Source organism: Metopolophium dirhodum, chromosome 6, assembly GCF_019925205.1.
Source record: "Metopolophium dirhodum isolate CAU chromosome 6, ASM1992520v1, whole genome shotgun sequence".
Taxonomy (NCBI): Eukaryota; Metazoa; Arthropoda; class Insecta; order Hemiptera; family Aphididae; genus Metopolophium; species Metopolophium dirhodum.
Window position 1 is genome coordinate 25923463 of NC_083565.1, and position 27964 is coordinate 25951426.

General features: G+C 33.2%; 1 long non-coding RNA gene and 1 pseudogene across 1 annotated transcript in view; one reads left to right on the forward strand and one right to left on the reverse strand.

Annotated features, from left to right (window-relative positions):
• Positions 1-27964, reverse strand: part of LOC132946686 (uncharacterized) — a 327529-nt gene that overhangs the window by 243938 nt on the left and 55627 nt on the right. The window lies entirely within an intron of this gene.
• On the forward strand, positions 8119-9341 carry LOC132946560 (uncharacterized; annotated as a pseudogene).

The window sequence follows — 27964 nt, forward strand, 5'->3', positions numbered from 1 at the left end:
ACTTTAAAGCGGTAATTTTTCAATTTTCTGGTAAGTAAAAGGTTCTACATACATAATAATATACATATAATATTATATTATTACAGTTTATTTAACAGACCAAATGTTATTTTCTAAACATAATCAAATTTGTTTTTTAAAAACCTTGAATATTCTTATAAGCTATTTCGTTACATAAATTATATTCTAATCGATGATGATAACATACAAAAATATTTAAATATTTTTCAATTTACTACACACATAGGCTTTTACTGCTTTTAGTGATTTAAAATAATTATAAAAGTTACCTCACTAACTTACTTACAGAACGAGTGGTATATAAAAGTGGAGGGGGGGATCTTTCTGTATTACAAACCCCACAGGTTTTTTTTTGTTATTGAAAACCGTCAAAGTGCAAAAGTAACAGTTACATTAATAAGTGTGTGGTGTGTCCTCTGAAATCAGATGTATTTTAGGCACTGTAGTTAGGTACTTACTACCTTATATTAAATGCACCATAATATGATATAAATGTATATAATATAAGAAACACGTAATAAAAAAGGTGGGTAAGTGGATGTCTCTCTGCTGTAGGTAGATTTCAAGTGGGTCACTGTATAATAGATAGTATTAAATTTGAATTCAATGATATTATTTAACCAATTATTTTGTATAAGAATTTAAACTTCAAATTTTATCTTATTTAAAATTTAATAATTATTTTGTATTAAAAATGTATAAAATAATCCACTTTTATAGCTATGGTTTGAAAATTTAAAACAAGATTCCATGTAAGTAAGTATTCTATAACCAAAACAGTTTTTTTGTATAGTGGTTTTGGTTCTTGGTGTAAGTGGTGTAACTTAAGGAGTAAAATAAATTACTTATGTACCGTACTTAGGTTTTTCTTAATTTATGTCGATAAAAAATGTTTCACTCCGTCAAATAACTTAAAAATGTAAATACCTAGAATACGTTTCTAGCAAGTTGTTGTTAGTGGAAATTAAAAAAAAGTTGAGCTTAAATCCACAATAGTTTTTTTATGGGCGTCAGAAGTTAGAAAGTAAAATCACGAAAATGTGCTAACTATTTTGAGTTAGATATTTATAAGAATTTATATTTTTATTCAAAAATTGAATACATACGATTCTAATTTCCAGTTGTTCTACCCTTGACCCAAATAAAACATATCAGAGCTGTAACTACTGTCGTGCATTACTAGGAATCGTGTTTTTAATTTCTTATTAATTAAATTAATTAAGGTTCTTATATTCTATAAATTAAAATAATAATAAAAGGTGGGTATCGCTTTGCTGAACATTACGTGTTGTGTAGTTAGTGGCTGGTGGGTCAATATTATGGATGTATTAAATTTAATTTAATGATATAAAATCATTTTATACGAAAAAATGATTCTGAGCGAAGAGCCAAAGAGTGTCAGCCTATATTACAATATAAGTACCTATATTTTATGGTATTGTTGTTAAAGTAATTTATTCTACTTTTAGTTAAACAGTAAATTCAATTAAATTTTACCAAAAACCTTTTATTCGATATACTTTAAAAGTTTAAAAGCTTCAAGTAGGAACAGTATGAAATACTTATGAAAAATCTAAAAAAATATTAACCCTTGACTATTGAACATTTTATACATTTTTAACTACAAAATAATTTACAAATTGTTGATGAATTTTGTAAAAATTTGAACTTTAAATGCTTATAAAAAATAGTGGCTATGTATCTTTAATATTTTTGAACAGATATTATAGTAACTATAAGGATCTTTGTATTACATTTTCAAGCTCTTTGACATAGCAAAGAACTTTTTTTGACACTAATTGTAAAAACATAACTATTTAAAATGTCTTATCCCTACAATTAGCTGAAAAAGAGTAAAACGGTGTATGGAAAATGCTAATTGGAACATTCGGTGAAAAAATCATATATCTGTTGTTATTTTTTTCAGTTACACCAAAAAACAAAATCAATTTTTTAAGGAACCTTATAGAGAAGCACTAAGCATTTATTTGTATTATAGTTTTAAAGCAAGCTAAGGATATTTTAAGATTGTAACATATAAATATTTGTTTATTCATTTATATTGATATTTATATTCGATACAAATATAAGTCAACGCACACAATTACATAAACAATGTGTCCCCTAAACAGGTGGGTGTGTTAATTAATGACACAGTAAAATGGCTTTAAAATGAAAACCTACCAATAATATTCTCACCTTTAAGTTTCATAATTCATGCCAATATTGTAAGGCTTGATCTGAGCCAGCAGTATTATCCCTACGAAAGTCAGCGTCTGAAAAATTGTCAATATATTGGCTCGACTTCCTAGATCCTTGTATGTGGTACATCATATGTTTCAGTTTTGAAAACCTTAATAGTATAGAATAACTATTAAGTGGCTTTTGGTTTTGACAAACATTTAAATCGGAGACTTGTGTAATATACTTACATGAGTGTGTGTGTGTGAATTAGACATTATTAAGTTTCTAAGGCCTTTCTGCGTGAATTAAAATCATCAACTGTAACATCTCCAAATGCTTAATGTATCTGTTCATTTTCTTCTGACTCATCGTTGGATAAATATGATTTTCTGAAATTGTCAAGTTGTAAAAAACATATAAATATTAAAATATCTAATTCATGAATTATGTTAAATGATTTCACCTCCTAGATGCGATTTACCAGTCATGTTCAGAGTAGTACCAATGTTGCCGTAAATTACTAACATTTATTTTAATTCTCTATCCTAGACAAGTGGTTTGGATTATGTTTTGAGACACCTCTGACCGTGTTTACTTATTTACTGAGCATTGTTTACAATCACTAATTGTTTAAAATTTACAAATTACACATTTTCAAAATACTGACGATATTATATTGTTAGGGGTGGCAAAATTCGCGATTTCGCCTATAGTTCACTATTTTTGCTTGAGTCGGTCCTGCCATTAATGAGTATACTCCGCAGTAAACACGTCGATCGATTTTACTGTAATAGGTTAAAATTCCTATTCAATAAAACCGTATTTATACATAATAACTACCTCGATAATCCGACACACTCGGTAATATGAAATTTTTTTAGTCACCACCGACCTGTTTGATTAGTTTTTTTTTACCAACCGTTATCCGTAGCGTGTGTTATCAGTTATTGGTTGTAGGTTATTAACCGCCACTGTACTACCTTGAAAGGTACTTATACAATATGCATTGCAATTTAAACTTTCGGTAACTGTATATTTAGACTAGGATTTCAACCGATTTTTGTATTTCTAAACAAACAATGAAAACAAATATTAATTTTTTTAAATATCATTATAAGTACGGATTTTTTATTTTTATCTGATTTCTGTTTGAATATATGATTTTTTCGATAATCCGTCAGTTCTGTGATTTAAATTTTATACATTACCTATATTATCGTTTACAAATATTTAAATGAAAACGCTTAAATCATTTTTCTAATTTTCCTATATTATATCTACTTACCATGAATACACGATAGTTCAACACAATATTCATGTACTTGCTTTTGACTGTATATTATGAACAAATAATATTAAAATTATTATTAGCCAGCACATATTATAATATTCGATTTGACGAGTTTCTTCTATATTAACCTACAATTAATTTTATTATATTTTTTGAAAGTTTTTTTTGTAATAAATAAATTTGTAATTTATATTATATTTAATAATATTTAGAAACCAACCAGCAATAATCTGATTATATGCGTGCAATGTGTCGCTTTACGTTTACGATATACAAGTATAATATACCAATAAAAAGTAAATGGTACCTACGTGGCTGCGTTTTACGGTGAATGTAAATTATCTTGTTATACTATCATCACATTAACCGTGCAAAAGTTTGAACTATATTAGGAACAATTAATATTAGGAACATTTAATGTGTGTAATTGTTAAACTTCGTCTATTATTTTTAGCTCGACCATTTATTTAACGAAAATATTGATAAACTAGAAAAAAAAGTTACGTACTTTGACGAAAAGTGTGCCAATATCTCTGCCATTACATTAACTCTTTGAAGATAATATAAAGTTCGCCGACTGTTTGAAAATATGTTACTAAAAAAATAAACCAAACAGTTATAACAATATATTATGCATATTATTTATAAGCGAGGCTAAATTCACAACCAGATTTCTAAGAAAGGTTTTTTTTTTATTATTATTGAATTAAGGCTTCGAAATCTTAGGTCATTAGACTGAATGGTATTTTTAGTCAGTTTTTTAGTGTGAGGAAGGCCGAAGGGTACGGTTTGGAGCACGTGTATATGTATTGAGGATTTGTCGTTAAAAATCTGGGTGGTCTCACCCATCCGGGAACTAGCGACACCGGCTGATGCTTAACTTCAGAACACGTTAATGACAGAGGCCAACCACCGCGCCACAGGAACAGTGCAACCTCGGTATCCCGAACTCCAGTATCTCGAAGTTTCTGTACATCGAACATAGTTTTCAGTCCCGATCATTCGTTTATATATTTCGATAGGTTCGAAAAAACCAGCAATGATAACAAAGAATATATTGACACCTTTTAAAAGTACCAATTAAATGCAAATAATATTATAAATCGGCCAAAATGTCCGAACTATAATTAAACGTGTACGCACGTACTCAAAAAAAATCACGGCGTTGTAAAACAATTGATACATTCATCGTTCCACCCAGTGAATGTAAAAGACTTCACCTAAAAGTATAAGACGAGCACCAATACAATTCGAAAGACGAATCCTCGTTAAAATCATATTATATTATAGGTACCTACCCGTAGGCATAAGTACGTATCGATAATAATGATGTTTGGGAAAATAAGCCGTTAAATAAACGATGCGGTCGTACTCACGCTGGCTAGCAATAAACGACGTCATAACCGTCGTCTGGGCAATGTTTGTATTTTTCGGTGACTGCTTAGACCAAAATTGTTTTTATAACTCACTTACAATTTTGTCTCCAACAGTATTAGATACTTGTTCCATACTATACCGGAAAAAAACACTGTAAATAAAATAACATGGCCACGACGGAGATCGATATAGACGCAATCCTGAGGGAGATGATTCACAGTCTTATTGACGAATTTTTCGTCGACGAAAATCAAGAGCATATCGATGAAGAGCTAGTTCCAGAGGACATCAACAGCATGAAAGACCGAGCTTTAGATGACGTCGTGAGCACCCTTTTGGGTGAGATAGTCGAAGCTGTCTGCGTAAAAGTCGACGAAGGGCAACATTTGGATTACGACAAAAATCAAGGAGATATTGAAAACGAGAACCATCGAGAGCCTATGGACGAAAAGGAAGTTCCAGAGGATATCTATGACAAAGAAGACCCAGATGACGTCGTGAACACCCTTTTGGGTGAGATTGTTGAAGCTGTCTGCGACGAAGACTCATCGGAGGCTATGGCCAGCGGAGACGCAGAGACAGTTAAAGTTCCGGAACAGATGATAGAGACACCGGCCGAGAGCAAAGAGAGGGACGGAAATGGACTGGCCAGGATACCTGAATCGGAAGCACCGAAACCAGCGGACCCCACACCTCCACGTGGACGCGCAAAGCGAATAGTGGCCACCACGTGGAAGGGTGTGAGGCGGGTCACACGCCTGATGCTGTGCGGATGCTTCCGAGGAGAGTGAAGCCGCAGTTCACCCCTCCCTCCTCCTCGGACCGAAGAACACCAGACAAGACGGCGGCGACATGGGGATTGATACGTGACAGAGCACTTTACGGTGTACGGCGGTAAGTCACCCTGTACGTTTTCCGGCCACCCGCGGAAAGACGAGGTCGTGGTCGATGGCGTCGCGAGCTCGCGGTTTCTGACACGCGAGACCATCTGTGGCTGCTCGGCGATGGCCCAGCAGCGTAGGTCGTGAGAGGAGCGACGGACGGACGACGACGACGACGACATACGACGGCTAGCTAGACCAGCGTGGGCAACGATACCGCCCCGACGGTACTTCGACGACAGCTGCAGTTTGCACGAAGGCGACTCGTGACAGCGGCGGCGGAGATCTCAAAGCACGATGAGTGAGCGATAGAGCTAAGGTAAGCTATGGGAACACGGACGACGTCGCTGCATCGCCTGACACGCAGAAACTGATCATGTTTCAGGGTCCGGCGGTGCGCGACTCCGCAGCGGAGGGGCCATTGGCGCGGCAGACACTGTGCCGACTGGACCCCAGGACGAAAATCACGGAGAGGATCAGGACCGCGCTGCGTGTTGCGGTGCGGTCCGACGATTCTCTCCCCTTTTCGTCCAGTGGTGGTCCCGCCGGCCGAGTCGGAAAGCCAGGACGAAAATCACGGAGTGGATCAGGACCATGGTGCGTTGTGGCGTGGTCCGACGATTCTCTCCCCTTTTCGTCCAGTGGTAATTCCGCCGTCCTGGCCATGCCTCCGGTCGCTGCTGATTCCACAGCCCCAAATAGCTGTCTTCGCTCGCTCAGTGCTTTGGTGTCTCCGTCGTCGCCGTCACAACAGTCGTCTTCAGCATCTGCGCATCGTTGACGCGCATGACATCGCGCACTAGCCGCTCGCCGTCAATCGTCGTCCAATGTCGCTCCCGCGGCCTTCGCAGTCGGGTCCAACCAGCCGTCACGATGGTCGTCACCTGCGAGCAAACGCGCCAGCGATCACACTCGTCCGCCTTAGGGACCGGCCGCGAAAACGTATGGAGGTGACCAGTGGCCTTTGCATCTGCACGCACCTCGCCATCACGTATCAATCCCCCCGCTTTTGTGTCTTGTCTGGTGTTTTTTTTTTTTTTTTTTTATTATATTAATATTTTTTTCATGTTCAAAATTCTTAAATTTTCTGACCATTTTGCGTCAAACCTTATCTTTCGGCTCAAAAAACATAAATTTTTTTTGTTTATATATTAACATTAATTCAGACCATTTTGCGTCAAACTACTTATCCTTTGCTCACCAGCAATAAGTTTTTTTTTATATATGTCATCATTAATTCAGACAATTTTGTGTAAAACTTCTTTCGGCTCAAAAAAAATAAAAATTATATGGTTGAAATATTGTTTCTTTTTTTCGTATTAATAGTGTATGTGATTTTTTATTTATTTAAACAGAATAATAGGTAGAATAATATTAATATAAAATCGATATATTACACTACTTTGAAATTCTACAACTATTAGCTAACTTTTGCTCCTTATAAATAAATAGGTACACTTATTAAGCTTATACATGTACGTTGCATTGAAATTTTGTAAAATCATAAAATTATTTATTGCCGTCTAAGATAATTGAAATTCACACATGTATATTAGTTATTACTTATGAGTTATGACAATAAGTATTGTAAACAATTTTGTAATTCAAAAATATTATTCGTGGGTACATTTATCGTATTTTATTATATTTTAATATTTTATACAAATGATAACGTTTTTAATTGCAATGTTTTCGGCAAAAATTAATTCAACTTACTGTACCACTACCTAATACTTTTTGAGATACTTACACTAGCTGACTACTGAGACGTTGAGACGCTGGTCGCAGACTTACATAATTACTATTCGGCATTCGCCCTATACATGGGTAGGTATGAAATTATTGAACTGGCATTTATTTAGTCATTTTGTCCGTAAACAGCTCAAAAACAGTCAAAATATTTTCAAAATTTTATGGTGTATAGAAAATGCTAATATAAACATTCAGTAAAATTTTCAAGTATCTACAGTCATACGTTTTTTAATTACAACAAAATAAGAAAATCGTTACATGAGAAATCGAGTGAATATCAAATGTTGTAAAAATATGAATTTCAAACGTTCATAAAAATTTAATTTGACTTTCTTGTAGACATTTTTTTTTTGATATAGGTAGGTAAACTTATGGATAATCTTGTATTACATTTTCGAATCTTAGATTGAAAAAGAAAAATTTTTTATGAATTCTCAACTCAAAATAATTTGATAATTTTCGTGATTTTTCCGTATTTTGTCAATATTTGAACTTTAAATGCTTATAAATAAAAACCGTGACTAAGGATTTTTAATTTTTTTCATATGCCTTTGAAACAATAACCAATAAAAAAATTAGACATATTAGGACGTGTGGTGTACTGGTGTTCCGATGTTGACTGAAGTTGGTTGGGCAGCCTCGCCCGTCACTCGGGCCCTCGTGAGTGGACTTAGCCCATCATCACGGCGTGATGTGGGTGTCAAACAAAACAAAAACGGCTACACACCGAAAATGTATGGTGGTTGATTTCTTGTCGACGGTGAAAACGTGGTTGGTGTCAATTATTCGCGGAGACGTCCAAGTGACGAGCGAAGAGCCGTGGAAAAAAACGTTGACCAGTCGAGTAAAACGCCGTTGAGAGAAGAAAATGATTTGTATGATGGTGACGGACATCGGCTATGGCCCGGCGTTGTTGTTGATTTGTAGTGGGGCAGGTCAGTGTCGTGCTTGAGCGGGAATTGTTTTACAATTGTCTTGGGGGTCAGAAAGCGCACCGGTTTCGACAACGACGACGGTGACAGCAACAACAGCCGTCATGCGGCTGCGGGTTGAGTGTGCAAACACTGCACTGTTTTGTAAGGTTAGGTTTTGTCTATACCGTCGCAAGACGGTAATTTAATTTTCAGTGTTTTTATAGTTGTCTACCGTAATTAATAATTATATTGTAATAATGTAGTTGTCTACCATAATTATATTGTAATAATGTTCAATTAAACATGTTAAGGGCTGTCATTTGGTTGGTTATTTTTCAAAACTCAAACAAAATGAAGAAAATTTTAATGTAGCTTGTATCGTAATCATGCCACAGTACCGAAGACAAGGGTATGGACGAATTCTCATCGAATTCAGTAAGTGAAAACTATATTAACCTAGGCGTTTTAGCATATATCATGTCTAGTTTATCCTTTCAGGTTATCGTCTATCTAGAATTGAAAATCAACCAGGTACGCCAGAAAAACCTCTTTCCGGTTTGGGTAAAATTTCATACGATGCGTATTGGAAAGGTGTCATTCTACAATATTTACATCAACACAGAGGCATTGACAACATATGTATCAATGATGTAAGCAGTTAAACTAATAATTTAAAAACATTTAATTTGAAACTTTTTAATAAGAATTTTGTGAGACAATCATAACATTAATAATAATTTTATTTTAGGTTTAATGAGACAAGATATTATAGACATATTCCAATCTCTGCACATGGTTGTGGAAATCTATAAAGAAATGACAATATGTATAGACTGGAATGTTTTAGATTCTCTCATAAAGAAGAAAATTGAATTAAAACAAGTTCACATTGCACCAGATAGGTTGAGGTGGACACCATAGAATTTACCGGAGGGCCAAGTTAGTTTTTCCTGATAAAAAAAAAAAACAGTTTTAAATTATAATAATATTTTTTTTTTAGAATAACCGACATTTTGAATAACCTGCAGTTTTCATCAAGTGCATTCCAAGTGGCTAACCCTAGTGTACGTGTGCGCAGCCGGCAATTACCTGGAATACACGTGGCTCACGAACCCCTACCATTCCCGAGTCCCCGCACTTGTACGTTATGCAGAACCGGCTGTCACTGATGTTCGCCTGCTCGGCGCTGTTCTCGGCGCAGCCGTCCACCGGGCTGGTCGCCTGGGTGGGCCGTCGGTCACTGATGATTGTGTCGTGCGCTTCGTGCCTTGTGTTCGACATGACCGTATTCGCGTACTTTTACGTGGACAGGTGCACCGCCGAATTTACTATGTTTTCACCAGCTAATGACCAAGTTAGTTTTTCCTGATAACAAAAAAAAAAAAACGATTTTAAATTAATATAATATTTTTTTTTAGGATATTAACATTTTGAAGAACCTCTGAAGTGTATTCCACGGACAGTGGGTGGCTAACCCTAGTGTACGTGTGCGCGGCCGGCATGTACCTGGATACACCCGGCTTACGCTGTCAACACTATATCACGCTCACCGTCACGATGTTCCTGGCCTTCAAGATTTACACTGTGCTGGACGACGACGGTGGCATGTACCGCAACTATCTGATATCGTCGCTGTTCTGCCTCGATAGTCATCTGCTTCCTGTGGCTTCCCGAGATCAAGGGCAAGACGTTTGCCGCCATACAGGACCAGCTCAAGAAGGTGGACGATTTGATCTGAACGAAGGCACGCGATCGAGTTCAACTGATGATGGAGTCGGATGTGGGTGCATGACGATGACCAGTCGGTTTTTACGAGTATGAGTCGAGCACCCGCACGATAATTTTATGACTTTGGACTTGCGTCGGGTGTGCAGAATTTACAGTTTTTATATTCCAGTTTTCAAAAAAGTCAACACAGATTGTGATATCATCGTTTATAGTTGATAATATTTTACACGTGTATATGCTGTATATTTTTTAAATAACGATACAAAATTATGTAAACATACCAGCTATATGGACACTTATTAATTGTAAGTAATATGATGTATATCAATCAATTTTTCTTTATTTTAAATATTGAATGTACGTGCCATTTGATATACATCCAAGCCTATTTGTTCTATTATAATTTAAAGGAAAAACTTTTTACATATGTCACTTTTTCTTTACTAATTCATAAAATCGTAATATTTTAAGTAATTCATTGTATTTTTATTTATTAATTACAGTTTGCTATCTATACATTTTTTCTGATAGTTATTAGGTATTATTTTTTCCTCGAGTAAGAGTATACTCTGATCTCAGATATTGTATATGATCTAAGACTGTAATTAAGTTTTATTCGAATGGAAAATTACTATTCTGATAAAAGTCAGATTATTATATTTTTTTCAAAAAAAAGTACGCTGATGTCTGTTGATTGGTGATTAATAAAAACCCTATTCCGGCTTGGGTAAAATTACATACAATGCATATTGGAAAGGTGTTATTCTAGAATATTTAGATAAACACAGAAGCATTGACAACATAAGCATCAATGATGTTAGCAGTGAAACTGGTTATTTAAAAACATTTAATTAGAAACTTTTTACAGCGACAGGTGTCAATTTTCTTCAGACAGTCACAGTGTCCTCCACCAGGGCATGGCGGATACCTACGGGTACCCACTAGAAAGTTCTGCCAAACACAAAAACGTGTTCCTCCGACCATTCCAGTTCGTACCAGAAACCTTACAGTACCATCTTACAGCTAATGGCCTCAATTGTAAGGCTTATGACCAATAAAATAAAAATTATTATTAATTTTTGAATAATATATTTGAACATTTTAATTAATAATACTTTGAATGTCTTTGTTTTTATTTTTTGCTGATTCGATCATTTTTGTATTTTGTTACATGATTTGTATACTATATTATTAAATTTCTTTTTTCGTTATGCTTATGTACTTCTAATAATGCGTCAAATATAAGTTTTTTGAATTTATTATTAGTTATGTGTATATTAAACGAAATTTTTCTCTATTTCGTTTTATGATTTATTTACTGCTTTGCTGTAAATTTCATAATAGTATAATACTTTTTTATATTTTCATCTTTTAATTACCTTTTTTGTAACAATATATTATGATTAACTGATTTTTTTTTTTTTTAATTTTATCACGCATTTGATAATATATTTTTATATGTTCAGTGTTCACATTATACTTAAAACTCATGTATAACAATTATTTTTGTTGGAATCTTTCAAATTTTTATATTATTAATTAGATTTATTAACTTATCGAATTTTTCTTATATTGTTACATAATAATACAACCAGGGCCGACTTACACAGCAAAATTTTAAATTTAGGGGTTTTGCCCCTAACAATATAATATCATCAGTATTTTGAAAATGCCACCCTCTTACTAAATTGCTGCTTAAGTTAGCTCTAGGCGTGCGCCTATGTCGCCTACCCCTTAAGCCGGGCCTGTATATAACTATAAAACATTTAAACTATACTTTTTCTTGTTGTTATGTCATTATTATATAACAACAGTTGCAGTGTTGCAATATATTATTGTATTTTACGTTCGTCTAGTATTATCATATTAATATTTATTCATACCTATATTATATTGTCTGAACATTATTGTGTATTTTGACTTTCACATTTTACACTATTTTATGATAATATTATTATGTTGGTTACGTATTGATACATTTTTTCGATATTTTATATTCGATTAGATAATCTTGGATGACTTTGCATACCAGATATTGATTGAAAAACTAATTCGACCATTGTACACTGCAGTCAGGTAAGCAGGATTACTACATAATTGAACCACCTGATGACGACGAAGACGTACCTATACTCGAGTATATAATATGACTCAAAGGAAATGATTCATATAACGGGTGGTACCTATTCAATTTTCAATGTAATTTTTCATGCCAAGTGTCATAATATGTATGAATAAATAATTGGTATTTAATGACTAGTCGATAACGGATCGACTCGCGTTTCAGAATTGTTTCATTAGCTGGACCGATCATTTTTGACTAAGCCAAAACACGTAGAGCGAGTTCCGTTCTCCATGTAATACCTACTAATTAACATTAATTTATGATTTTTTTTAAAATTGTATATTTAATTTGTTTTAGTTTTTTTATTGTGAAATTACCTGGACCGGCACTCGATGAGTTTTGACTGGAACCTCCAGCAGGGGAAATTGTACGATCGGATCTTTTTCTAGTTCATATAATGTGTCCATATATGTTTATCCCCTGCCAAAACTGCGTCGTTGCTATTCAGAGTTCAGATCGTAACTTTTAATAAATATGCTAACGGTTCGTATCACAATCACCTCCAACAGTGGGTGGCTAATACTAGTTTTTAAGTGCCGGTCGCCGGAACTGAGGCATAGACTGACTGAAGCGAGTGGTGCTGAAACGTGGAATCGTGTCAAAACCCAAAGTGACAGTCACAATAGCGAAACTAAAATATCAAAGATGTTTAGTTTTTTTAACTGTATTTTCCAACAATTTTCAGTTTATAAATTAAAAGTATGTAATAATAATCATAGATACCTACTAATTCCATTTGCAAATTGAATTTATATTATGCAATTAAAATCCTTTTATGTATTATTTGTTTTAAATGAGTTCACTATATCTTATATTTATTTAGCTGTGTCAAGTAGAATAAATTTAATGCTTAAAGTTTTTGAGTGATATCATTTGCAAATGCGTAAATTTGTTAAAATGTCTTATCTGTGTATAACTTTATAAAAACCAAGGTGTATTGATACACCTTGAGAAAAACATATGATTTATCATAGTATTATACCCTATAATAACATAGATAATAGATACCTATATCTTTCTCTATATCTATGTACCTATAATCATTATATCTAAATAATCTATGGGAAACGACAATGGTTGTAGATAAAATTATCGATTCCAATAATTTCATTCTTGATGTGTTACCATACGTAAATACAAATGTCGTAATAGTGTAATACATTGTATATAGATACTTGTACATTTTATTCCCTTTAGGTTGGTTTTATAAGTCAGTACTTCCAGTGGGGAGCGGAAATATTTAGTGATTTGGGAGTAAAGCAAAAGGAAAAAATTAAAATTGTAAAAAATGTAAGTCATATGTACCTACCAGCTACGCATACAGAAATGTTATTTAATAAGCTAATTCAGTCAAAATACATTTTTACAGTTCATGTTAATAAATGTATAACAATATATAACGTATCCTTCATCCGATATTATATTGTATATTTTTATCCCTAAAGTCTAAACTATAATATTAACGTAATAAAAAAGAATATATTTAAATTTTAATTTATAAGATGTTCTTGTAATGATTAGACCAGTGATTCCCAACGTGGGCGCTACCGCCCCCTTGTGGGCATTTTTTATTTTGAAGGGGGCGTTTTTATGAGGGGGGCGCTAAAGGGGGCGCTCATCTATCATTTAAATTTTTTTTGTTTATAATAACTGATTGTAATGAAATGTATAACTACGTAGAATAAAATACCTAATGTAATCAACAGAATTATATAGGTATAATATTTATAGACACTTAAATAATATCAAAAAATTATTTATCATTTTAAAAAATTGATTGGGGGGGGGGGCGGTGTGAGATTTTTAAAATCTAAAAGGGGCGTTGAGTAAAAAAAGGTTGGGAAACACTGGATTAGACCGTGTTTCTGCAGATGAAAATAGTTTGGTTTTTGAGATTCCAAATCTAGTTTATCATCCCTATAATATTATTCATTATTCATCATAAAATATTATATGGGTAGGTTATTATTTAAAATTTTTATGCAAATGTCGAGAATATATATCTAATATTTAGCTATCCTATATAGCTATAATTTATTTTAATTGAAATAATTTTAATGTTTTTAATACCTACTTAATTAAAATGGGTCTACTTCTGCAAGTCGCAATTGTATAGAATATTTATACTTATTTTTTTAGTTGAGTAAAAATATTCTAAAATATTTAACGCTGCTCGTAAACCGTAGTATTTACGATGAGTTTAATATCTCCACTAAGGGTTTATAATTGTACATGTCTGATGTCATTGACATTGCAATTTACAATTAAATATATTATACATATTAGATAATATATATAAGTGCGTGGGGCATAGGTTTGTACAAATAGGTGATAGGTAAGTTGTAAAATGACGAGCATTAATAATATAATTTTCAAATATTATATTAATATTATAATATTAAATTTGGTATCTCTGTTATATCAAATTCATTAAAATATCGTTTGGTAATAAACATTTAACGTTTAATTAGGTATAGGTACCTACAGAATGCAATATTTTATGTTGTACAAGTAAACAACACAATGTGATTTCCTTAGAGATGTAAAATGTACGCACGTTTTTTATGGTCATATTACTACTTCAATTAGTATGACTGCTATGGTAGTTACTATTTACTGTCCGTCAACGTGTTAAGGACGATATGCGAGTTGTTCTGTCCAATATTTTCCCCGATTTAAAGCCAATATTGCAATCAAAACAACAGCAAAATAATATGTCACATTGAAACTTGTATACATAAATAATTATAAACTATGAAACAAGGTGATTATTACTATTTCATAATTATTTAATAATGTATTATTGTATTAACTCTCAATGTTATCATTAAAAAATAATTAGGATCTTTTCGTTATACGTTTACCATTTTCTACTTTACGGGACACCCCGTAAAGTTTTGGTGGACGTCAGTGATGCCCACGTTGCCACTCGCTCACTGCGCTGCGTTCGGACAAAAAAAATCGAAAATATCCCTCGACTTGCTATGCAACACCACCTCAAGTTGTGTGGTATCACCAGTATTAGACAATACGCGGTAAACCAACTATCGCCTTACCCTCGTATTCTCTAGTTAATGACACTCTCTAAAGTTAATTAGAATGGCACTGTTAACTCGTTGAGGTACGATGGTAGGCGCTTGTCAATTCTTAGTTCGTTCCTATCTAGTTGAAATGACTCAAAGATTACATATACCTTGGCACTATTCAGTTTAATAAAACTTCATTGACACATAGTACGTATATCCCGGCGCTGTTCCTATAAAAGGTAAGAACGTAAAAATGACTAAAATAATGTTTAACTCGGGTTTTCAGGTCGGAAACACTTTTATTGTATTTAAAACAAACCTAAATAAAACACTTAGCAAATTCAGATCGCCTAGCCCGTACTACGATCGGCGTTTCACACGCACGTCGTAGCTACGTCCTCGCCGAATCACTCAGCGACAACGGGGGGGTCGTGCCTGCGTGTACGGCGGTGTTATATAGAAAATATTATTGTCGCCTCAGCACATTATTGCTTCGCTGGCCTGACCTATGTCAATAATTTACAATTTAAAATATTCCCACCTATATTACATATATATAAAATAATATTATTTTGACGACTGTCTGCAATATACGACAGTTGTTCAAAGGGTAACTGCCGTACATCGGCTCTTAATAACGACTTTAATTTTATATGTCTAACGGAAAAGATCCAATAATAAAAATAAAATGCATACATATATTTTTTTTTTTTATTGGTTACAAACCTATGACTTACAGCTTTCTTATAAGTGCCCATCAAACAATGACTGAATTCATTTGACCTTGCATCCGGTGTAAGGGAACGTGGGGATGTTGAAACTCATTAACAGTTTTAAAATACCTGCAGTATTAAGCAATATAGATTCTGAGCGAAGTGATGAATGTATTGATTTATTTTTTCTTGTACATGACATTTTGACTGAATATTTATATTAGCATTTTCTTTACACCATAACATTTTCCAAATATTTTGACTTATTTTGAGCTGTTTACGGACATTTTCAGTTTCCATTTTTTTAAGTTTTTTTTTCTATAAATTTCAATAAAATTTTCTTTGTTTGATAAACAACTTGAAAATAATATAATAGAAGGCTCCTAGGTTATTGTTTCAAAGCCAGAAGAAAATAATTAAAAATCCTTAGTCACAGTTTTTATTTATAAGCATTTAAAGTTCAAATTTTGACAAAATACGGAAAAATCACGAAAAATAACAAATTATTTTGAGTTAAGAATTCATAAAAAATTTCTTTTTAAATCTAAGATTTGAAAATTTAATATAAGATTACTCATAAGTTTGTCTACCTTTATCAAAAAAAAAAATGTCTTCAAGAAACTTAAATTAAATTTTTATGAGCGTCTGAAATTCATATTTTTACAACATTTGATATTCACTCGATTTCTCGTGTAACGATTTTCTTATTTTGTTGTAATTAAAAAACGAATGACTGTAGATACTTGAAAATTTCACTGAATGTTTGTATTAGCATTTTCTATACACGATAAAAATTTAAAAATAATTTGATTCTTTTTGAGCTGTTTACGGATATTGTTAGTTTTAAATTTTTTTAGTTTTTTTTCTATAAATATTAATAAAATTTTATTTGTTGGGTAAAAAAGCTTGAAAATGTAATATAAGGTTCCAAGTATATTATTTGAAAAATCAAATGAAAAGTATGAAAAATCCATACCTAAACACAATTTTTTTTTATAAGCATTTAAGTTCAAATGTTGACAAAATTTATCAAATTTATAATTTAATAATTATTTTGTAGTTCAAAATTTATAAAATGTTCAACTTTTATAGCTAAGGATAGAATATTGAAAACAGATTTTTCGTCTTTATCCGTCCGAGGACTTTCCGCGTCCATGCTTGGACCTTATTGGCGTTCCGCGCTAAATTTACAAGCCGCGCGCGGCCGTACTTTTTTCCTGTAGGGCCCGCCGCAGCGGAGATTACTTGCAAACCGAGCGCCACCATCGCGCGGTTTTTTTCGAAAATTCGAGTTTTAGCCCTTTTTGATACGTCTGCCCTCCCCGTCGAAGACGTATTCGCGTTCTCCGCTAAATTTATAGGCCATGCGCGGCCGTACTTCCTTTGCGACGAATCCTGGGGCGGAGCGGCGTCGCGGAAAACAGACGGCCGATATCGCCGCCGTCGTGTAGGTATTACTATATACAGGCATAAATACATGCGTCGGTGGGTTCGTTTTTTTCACGAATTTCGCGTATTCGACGGCGGAGCCGGTCGTCATCTGTCCGACGCGGTCGCATCGCCCTTTGACATACGTCTAAACCGCGTTCGTAATTCGCCGGGACGACGAAACGGTTTAAGAGTCATAGATCTGACTCCAGTTATCAACTCAGTATAGGTAGGTAGGTAGGTAGGTAAGGCGTTGATGCGGATGACACGCGGCTCGTGGTTTCGATGACGGCCTCCGGGATTGTGATTAATTTGTGGAGGCCGTATTAAACCATTTTTTTTTCGTGGTTTACCTTTTGCTATCACTTCCGCCTTATCATATTATTCGTACTTAATGAACATTTTTGATTTTTTTTCAAAATTCGAGTTTTAGCCCTTTTTGACACGCCTGCCTTCCCCGTTAACGACTTATTCACATTCCCCGCTAAATGTATAGGCCGCACTTCATTCAGGACATGTTCCGTGGTGGGGCGGCGGCGCGGAAAGCAGACCGGCGTATATCGCCGCCGTTGCGTAGGTATTCCTATATTATATACAGACATGCGTCGGAAGGTTCGATTTCGTTTTCCCCTTCGACAGTAATGAACGCTGTCCGCGATTCGACGCAGTTGGATTCCTTACCTGACGACGTGACTTGGCCGTCGCAAATTGTCTGCTATCTGACGAAGTCGGATTGCCTACCCAAATAACTGAGGTAACTGACCTGCTGGACACCCAAAAAATACGGTGGCTATATGATTTGCATGGACGCCCGAAATGTTTTACATTTTTTTTCACGTAATTTATTACTTAATTTGCGTTTTTTGCAGCAGTAATTAACGTTGCATACCTGTTGTCGTGACATCGAAGTCACACGTTGTCCTCTATCCGACGAAGTCGGATAGCCTGCCCTTATTACTTCGGCAAACTTCATTCGAGGTGACTGACCTGCCAGCGACGCTCGGAGAGTTAATATGTTTATAAACTTAATGTGTTTAAAATTATTCACTCTATGTATACCTTTCAAATAAATATCTACCAGCCCACTAAATCTAAAATAAATTGTCAGGTGCAGCGAAAGCAGTATTCGCTGCACCCGTGCGCACGCGCCTATGGGTTTAATGGTTCAAAACTATTTTGACATGCAGCTCTATTATATTATATAAAAATTATACTATTATTTTACCTATGTAAAATCCAATCTTGAATTTTTTTAAATATTATTTTGTATTAACTATTCGACTATATTGACGTTTGCACGTTCTACATAATAAATATTATATTATTATTATTTACAATTCTTGTATTGGTTTTGGTCGTTTATTTCGTATCCGCTGGTGTAATGCGTTTGGTATTATATGATTTATTCAGCAGTTTTGGTCGCCTTTAGTGTTTGATGGCTTAAATTGGGACATATTATAATATCCGTGTAGCGTTTATACTGCAGGTCCACGGTCATTACTTTGCATAATCGACTAACGAGTTTTTTTATTTAAAATATATATTTTAACAATTTTTTTAGTCGTTAAATCTGTAACAATTGATTATACACTCGAAAAAACGGGAAAAAAAGAAATTTTTTTTGTTCACATCAAAATATGTTTATTACATATACACCAAAAATAGTAAGAAAATGTATGAACAACAATTTCGAAAAAAATAGCACACTGGCTAAAAAAAAATTTAAAATATATAATATTTTAATAATAATAATATCTGAACAAATTTAATAATTTGAAATAATTTAAAAAAATTTCAAGAAAAAAAAATACAACGGACAGGATAGACACAATAAACAAAGGGGGGTGGGGAGAATGCGAGATGGCGATTGGTGCCGATATGCAGTGTTGCTGGCCACTGGTCACCTCTGCACGTTCTCCGACCTGTCCCGCGGGTTGACGAGTTCCGCTGGCGCGTTTGCTCGGCCGCTTGACGACCTTGCCCAGCCGGCGAGGCCAGACCGAAACGGCAATGGGAGTGACTACGGTTGACGGAGACGGACGCGCGTCGACGGTCGAGAAAAAATGTTATGAATTTACAACTGAAAATAATTTTCTCAACCTTATAACTTTAGACGCTCATAATCTACTATTGTGGATTTACGCTCAACTATTTTTTTAACTGTTTAACTTTTTTGTATTAAATTTTCAGGTTTTTGACCGTACATCTCCTGTATAATATAATTAGTAATTAATAATTATAAAAATATATTATGTAGGTTGTAAATATAGGTATTATATTATAAACTATTAATTTTAACATTTAATATTGGTCATAGGTATTAAATGTTTTGACTCGATTAAGAGCTGAGACAGTCTGTCGGCCTAGGATATTTTATATTAAGAGGATGTGTCAGCGCAGCTATATTTCGGTATAAAAACATGTTTTCAAAATATAGATTTTATTCCGAAAGTAATATAATTAGCGTAGTACAATCTATTATCAAAATTAAAGAACACAACATTATCTAGCGAATGACATATCCGTTTGGCTTTTTATAAGTTTTTAACAGAAATACAATATTTTTATAATGTCAAAAATTTTAATTTTTAATCTTAAATACCTATCGTTTCAGTTGTTTAATCTACAAATGGATAGGTCATGCCCTAGATAATGTTGTGTTCTTTAATTTTGATGATTTGGTATTTTTCTCTAAAATCACTCTAAACCTTTGTATTTGTTCTGCTTCGTAGGCATGTTTTTTGTTGTCAAATTTAATTTTTCATCCGTAATGTGCTGCCACCTAAGGACGGCGACGACGTCTACGGTTCCTTCTCCCACCACTACTACAAACGGCGGATTCGGTCACGTCTAGCACGCACGATCTTTATTTAAACTTATCAGATTTATAGGAATAAATCCCCATTACGATATTACAAATTTATTATGAAATAGTCATAATAATTATGTTGTATGTTATGTTTCTAGTTATTATATTATATAAAACGGATCACTACCTTTTTTCCCATAATAATTTGTTCCAATATTTATATCACACTTTTGAGGACTTTTGTTCCACAAAATATTTGTTCTAGGTACTCATAAAGCCTCATATATAGACCCATAAAGGTTTAAGGTTCTACTAGATTCAGTTGATCAAGATCTATTTAAAGAACTTTCTTTATAGCCGTCCTTGCAAGAACAATTCCTGTTTATCTTATTAATTAATTTTTTTATAAATCATTGTTCATTTTACATTTTGAAAATACAAATTCTTGGTTCTTAAAGGACTCATAACACAATTTTTTTTTTTTTTTATTTTAGTTTATTGGTGAAACCAATAACCAAATAATGAAAAATGTTTGGTAAAAAAAGTTAAAAAAATTATTATTCAACGAGATAATGAAAGTCGATTAAAAGCCATTTGCCAATAAAGCATCTTAAATCATCCAAGCAAACTCGTTTTTCGTGTTGTGATGTCCTTTAAGTAAAGGGAGTTTATTTCAGCATAGTTTACGACTGACATCAAATAAATATCAAACTTTTGAAAATATAGGGAGTGTTATAAACTAGCAATTGCGATAACAACAATAATCGTGTATGATCGTGTTGAACATCAACTACATTCGAACACGCATTCGAACATTCAATCCATCAGAAGAAACAATGCACGATTTACCGGATAGGCTAGTCGGATGTACTGTTGAAGCCTCTGTCCGGTGGTGACGCTCTGTCAATGTTGAGAACGGTGCACACTGCACTCAGAGAACAAGACAAACTCGGAACTACGTATCCGCCGCACAGATCACCGAGGACAGCAATGCCACGCGTAACTGTGCGTGTAAACGTAAAAGAAAATTTGGTTCCGGGACGTATCACGATCGATCGAGCCAGATCCGTTCAACAACTATAATATTAGAGTCGATATATTGTAGCTGCCGGTCACATAATATTATGATACTGTCGAACAATCTTCGGCTTCCGCAATATTATTAATGAAATATTATTGAATGAATAATTAATAATATTATAATAATCGTGTAAAAATCTTGACACCTATAACTATAATAATATTACACATTCGTGTTTGGATCCATGTTTATGCTTGTACTGGTCCACCGGGAATTTTCCCGGTGCGCCCCATGATCAATTGATAAATAAGCGCCCCTTTCCCGTTTTTAGGTCTGCTTTTATAAGGGTTTCCTACTCTCCTACCTTCCCTCTTGCCTATTGGCTATCGGCCCAATATTATTTTCTAAACATAATCAAATTTGATTTTAAAAAACCTTGAATATTCGTATAAGCTATTTCGTTACATGAATTATATTCTAATTGATGATGATAACATACAAAAATATTTAAATATTTTTCAATTTACTACACTCGGCTTTTACTGCTTTTAATGATTTAAAATAATTATTTAATAAGTTATCTCACTAACTCACTTACAGAACAAATGGTATAAACAAGTGGGGGGGGGATGATTTTGTGTGTTACAACCCCCACAAGTTTTTTTTGCTATTGAAAACTGTCAAAGCCCAAAAGTAACAGTTACATTAATAAGTGTGTGGTGTGTCCCCTGAAATTAGATGTATTTTAGGCACTGTAGTTAGGTACTTACTACCTTATATTAAATGCATTATAATATAATATAAATTTATATAATATAAGAAACACGTAATAAAAAATGTGGGTACGTGGATGTTGCTCTGCTGTACGGTAGATTTCAAGTGGGTCACTATATAATAGATGGTATTACATTTGAATTCAATGATATTATAATATAACCATTGTATGTGAAAAACGATTCTGAGCTGTGACGGTTTGACAGTGTGGTTTTTTTATATTATATTTAAATTGTTATTACTTATTATTAATACGGTAGCCGGTAAGTTGAATTAATATTATAAAATTACAACAAAATAACTAAAACCATTATACTTGGCTATTTAATATGTAATTCCCTCGTATTATAGTATAATAATACACAGGATTTATAATATTATGTACGTAATCGACCACACCAAACACCATTGATATCCTGCCGTCTGTATACACTTTCTTCTTATTTACAGTTATAACGTTTTATTCTCCATTTAAAACAAAGTAAATTTACAGTACACCGTGCTATAGCGTCATATTTTAATATTTATTATTATGTTACTATGATATATTAATTAATTGCAAGAGTGACCGGAAAAAAGACCCACGACAATGGTGTAGCTAAATAGCCTACACAGAACGCCGTGTTATGATAATTTTATTTCTGAAATAATACCAATTTTTTCAATATTTATACAGAAACATTTTTAGAAAAGTTTACTGCTTCCGGGCATATTTAATTTAAGAACAATACAAAATAAAATGTAAAAATATTACTATGACAGAAGTAAGATCGAATTTTCTACCGCCGAAACCACGATCAAAGTTGAAAATCGAAGCATTTTTACTGTTCCATCCGAAATGTGTTGAGACTGTTGAGAGACACTAAAAAATAAATTATGTTATTATGTCGATTATTCTGTGGACTTTATGGAGTGACGAATGTTTATTTTTGAAACCGAATTGAGTGTGGGGGATTATATTATGGCTTGCTAATATAGGGTTTAGTCGCTTTAGTATAATCTTTTCTAGAATTTTTGAGAATGAAGGTAAGAGGCTGATAGGACGATATGAAGAGGGCAGGTCAGGAGGTTTATCAGGTTTTGGAATTAGAATAATTATGGAGTGTTTCCAAGAATGAGGAATGTGGGAGAGTCGAAGAATTGAGTTGAAGATGAAGGTTAAGAGAAGAATGGCTTTCTTAGGCAAATGTTTTATAATTCAATTTGTTATGAGGTCGTGACCTGGAGATTTTTTGTTTGATAATTTCCTGATAATAAATTGAATTTCGCTAGGGGAGTTATGTTTTGTGGGTAAGGACATAGGGAGGCAATTGGTTAGAGATTTTTCAATAAAGGATGTATGATTGATGTTGTTAACGTCGGGGTGAGGAGAAAAATTATTTTCTAAAAGAGAGGCAAACAAGTTTGATTTTTCTAGATTGGTCTTAGCGAAGGATCTGTCAGGATATCTAATTGGTGGTATTACATTTTTTTTATTTAGGATTTTTTTTTTTTTTTTTAGGTTATTTATTTATTTAAAATCTAAAACCGTTTGATATTTTTAAGGGTGAATTTTTATATTTTGAATGTAAAATTTAAAATTTATATGCTCTTAAAAATTTTTTGATTGACTGTTAATTCAACTGCCTCTAAATAGCTCAAAAAAGTAAAAATTTTACTATGTTTAGATGATGTTAATATAAACATTTGGTAAAAATTTAAAGTATCTACAGTTCATAGTTTTTGAGTAACAGTCAAATTAAAAATTGAATTTTGTCGAAAACAGGTTTTGCATAAAAATTACCATTTTTCTCTAATTTTTTTTTTAGTCCGGGTTAGGTTAGGTCCGAAGGTTAGGTTAGGATTTATTTAGGTCCGAACAGACAGAAATACAAGACATAAATATTATACTATGGTGGTAAGATAATCAATGATGTTTTAATTAAATCACATTATTACAGTATATTATAATATTAATATAGGTAAAAATGCCTAAATAATAATATATGTCTTAGATAACTATTGTATTATAATATAAATATAATATAATATAATATAATATAACAAAATAAAAATAATCAAACAACAGCTATGGACATGTTGCAGTGAACAATGTTAAATGTCTATCATTTATTCAATGATAGAAATACATGGGGTAGTTGTTTGTCGACGACAAATACAATGATTAGAAATAATTATTTTGTTTTAAGCAGTTTTTATTTAAATTATTTTTCCGAATGCACATGGGGGCATGATATGTGATTGCATCCCGGCATCCCTTGCCAGTCCTCCACTGCATGGACGTAATTTATACATATTCAGATTTTTATAACAATAATTTGTGAATGCAGTTCGATAAAAAACTAAGACTTTATAAATTAAACGATAATTGTTTGTTATAATAATATATTATCTGGTTTAATTGCTCATAAAAATATAACGTGATAATAATAATATATACACATCACTACGGATTACAAACAAACTCATAGTACTCATAATATTTTGTTGTTTAAAACCTTAGCTCCAAAATGTTTTGTTCTAAAGAATTGTTAGCCGGAATTTCATTCGCCTGCATCGGCGCTGCTGGTATATCGTTTCTTTTATCACGATGAAATAATCCAGCCACCCAAACAAATATGGAAGAAGACTTAGAGGTAAGCAAAATATAATACATATTATGTAGGTATATATTATAATACGATTATTGTATTATAATATATATAGCTCGGCGTATCTTACCTACTTAGCGTAGCCAAGGTAGATGCTGGTAGAACGGATATGAGGGTGATTAAATGATTTAATGATAATTTAAATCTGTAATATAATATGATTCAGTATAAAATAAAAAAATTAATTATTTTTTGTTCAAATAGTACTTTTCGTGTTATATAATTTCACGAAAGAGTTTCAAGAATGCAAGATGGTTATTAAGTCAACCAAAATAATTGTCATTAAAAACCGGGTGGGCATTAAAAACCAAACACATTTTGTGAATGGTCCATCATTATTTCACTTTATGTTTTCGGAAACGTACTAGGGCGATAGGTATATTTGATTTCAGGAAAGTCATTCACTGGTAGCTACAAAGAGATACACAAATAACCGGGTATGTCCACTTTTGTAAATTGTTCAGGAGAAGAAATAAACGTTTAAATTCTTTAATATTTGTCATACATTTTATGTTTATATAGAAAACATGTAGTATTATTTTTTTTTTATTGACGTTATGTATTCAAGTTACAATATTATATTAACACAAACAATTTTATGACCTATAAATAGGATAAATAAAATGCTAGTAAATTCGATTTTTATTATTTTTATAGTATGACCAACATAATAAGTTTCAGACCAAAGACCTCGTGTGTCCGGACATACCAGGTTCTTGCTTTGAAACGCAATAACCTGGCAAGTCCATTTTGCTTATATCTCCGTAACTAATAATCGGTCATAACGGTTTGTTACACCGAAATATGTAGCTTTATTTCTCCATCAGGAAACCACAATAAAAATTTTTTTTGAAGAAGTGGACGTATCAGGTTTTGTACTGGACGCTTCAATTCCAGACTTTTTAGGTTACATAGGTAGGTAAATAACGCTTATGGATTTGTAAATTAAAGTATTAGTTACAGTTGAAATTCACTAACTTTTAACTATTGTACATTTAACTATTAATCTGTAGCTAATATTAAATAATTACAAGTCACATTATGTATTGGTAAATTTCAACCCACATTAATAGTTAAATTTACAAATAATAAAGATAAGTAAATTTCAAATGTGACCTACTGATAATTGTACACATCAAATGTGGTTAATATATTTCAACTACGCTATGATTGTATATTTACAAGCAATTTGCAAACATTTTTAACATGCGTGTTATTAATATAAATATTTATAAATATTTTTTATAGTGTATATTATTTAAAGGTAGGTACGTAATAATTTAATGTATAAAATATGGTACATCAAATATATTACATTGTAAATACTAAATTGTAATACAAACTGAGTAGTACATATATAATAGTAGGTACCTATTTATATTTATAGAGCACGGACGAGTTTTTCAATGCAGAAACGGGAAGTAGCAATGAAAAATTGATTAAAACGCGTCGATCGGAATCAATAGAAGGTTAGTTTTCCATGTATAATTAAATTATATTGAGTTTTATTTTTTAATTAAAAATATTTCATTATAATTTCATACTTTCTAGAACTGTATATTATGGACGCAGACGATAAAATGGCGATCAGAGATCTGCAAGTATGAAACGAATAACGACTTTAGAACAATCGAATGAAATCATAATATCGCGGTACTGATAAACGGTTTTGAATTGATTTTCAGCACAGTTTAAAAGTTTGTCAAATGCAATGCTTGGCATTAAAGCATCATATGGCCGACGCCATAAATACAATACAAACAACGGTGGACGAGCAGCGGTTGGCAATTAACAGTTTGAGACTTCAAGTATCGAACATCAAAATGGATTTAACCCGTTCTATAGAAAGCGTCGACAAGTTGAAAAATCCAGAGACGACGTCCGTTGAAAGTAATATTGCATAATATATCGACTTGACTATACCCATAGCAGTATCACACATTAGTCGTTTCCGTTCGTTTAGAAAACATCGACAAATTCGAGAAAAAGTCCGACAACTGCATGCTAGGCAGCCCGAAAACACAGATTTCATTTCTCGAAAGTAAAATATACAGGAAAATATCGGTTAATAGATAATAAATTACTAATGACGTGTGCTCATGTAGGAGGAGACCGTGAAGAAAAACTCGTCGGAAATCAACAAAATGGACCACACGTTTCGGGCAATGATGTCGACGAGACTGCACGCGAGCGCTGCTGCTGTGACGTCGACCGCAGAAAACGCACATTGCCACCAAACCTCCGCTCCGCCGAAGACCTCGTCGCTTCAACCAGCTGCAGGGCCGCTACCGGTACAACCGGTCCCGAGATCACCGCCACCTCCTCCTTCCGCGGTAACCTATGCAGATTTTGGGCCACCTCTGCCACCACCACCTACTCCTTCCGCGGTAACCTATGCAGATTTTGGGCCACCTCTGCCACCGCCACCTACTCCTTCCGCGGTAACCTCAGCAGATTTTGGGCCACCTCCAACGCGGCCGCCTCCTCCGCCGATGGCGGCGTTCCGCAGTGCCCCAGTGAAGAAGCCGTGCGCAACCGGACTTGAGGATCTCTTCTCCTTACCAGTTTTTGTGGCAGGTATAGTCGTGACCTTTCCGTCCGGCTTTACCATTGTAATTGCTATATGTATTATGTTCATTTGAACAATGTATAATTTGTAAAATTTGTATGCAGTCGAACCATTTCTATATTTTGTATAATTATTTTGTTTGTATATTTTTGTAATTATTGTCTTTGCATATTTTCTATAACTATTGTATTTGTATATATTGTATAATTTGAAAATGTTCATGTAACACTTGACCAAAAAACGTTTTTTTTTTTTCACTATCAAAAATAAATACGTCATTCAAAATATATGATCATTATTTTGTAAGGAACTACAAAATTATGATAATATAAGCATAAAAAATAATATAATATGCAATTAAGAATATATGCATAAAAAGAAAATTAAATATATACAATAATTGTTATTTATATCATTATTGAAATCAAATAATCCAAATAATATTTATTGTGAATAATTATTCGTTCCATTTTTTTATAAGGTAGATTTTCTTAGTGTACCACTATTAATGGTACACGTACCACAGGTTGAGAAACGCTGGTCTAGGAAGTTTCTTACAATACCCATACTAATTATTTAAATATTACTATAAATGTTGTTAAAACTTACATTTTTCAATCCAAGACTAAGTCTTAGTAAAAACATCTACAAAGTTTATAGCCTTAATAATTTATATGCATTATACTTTAAACCAGTATGA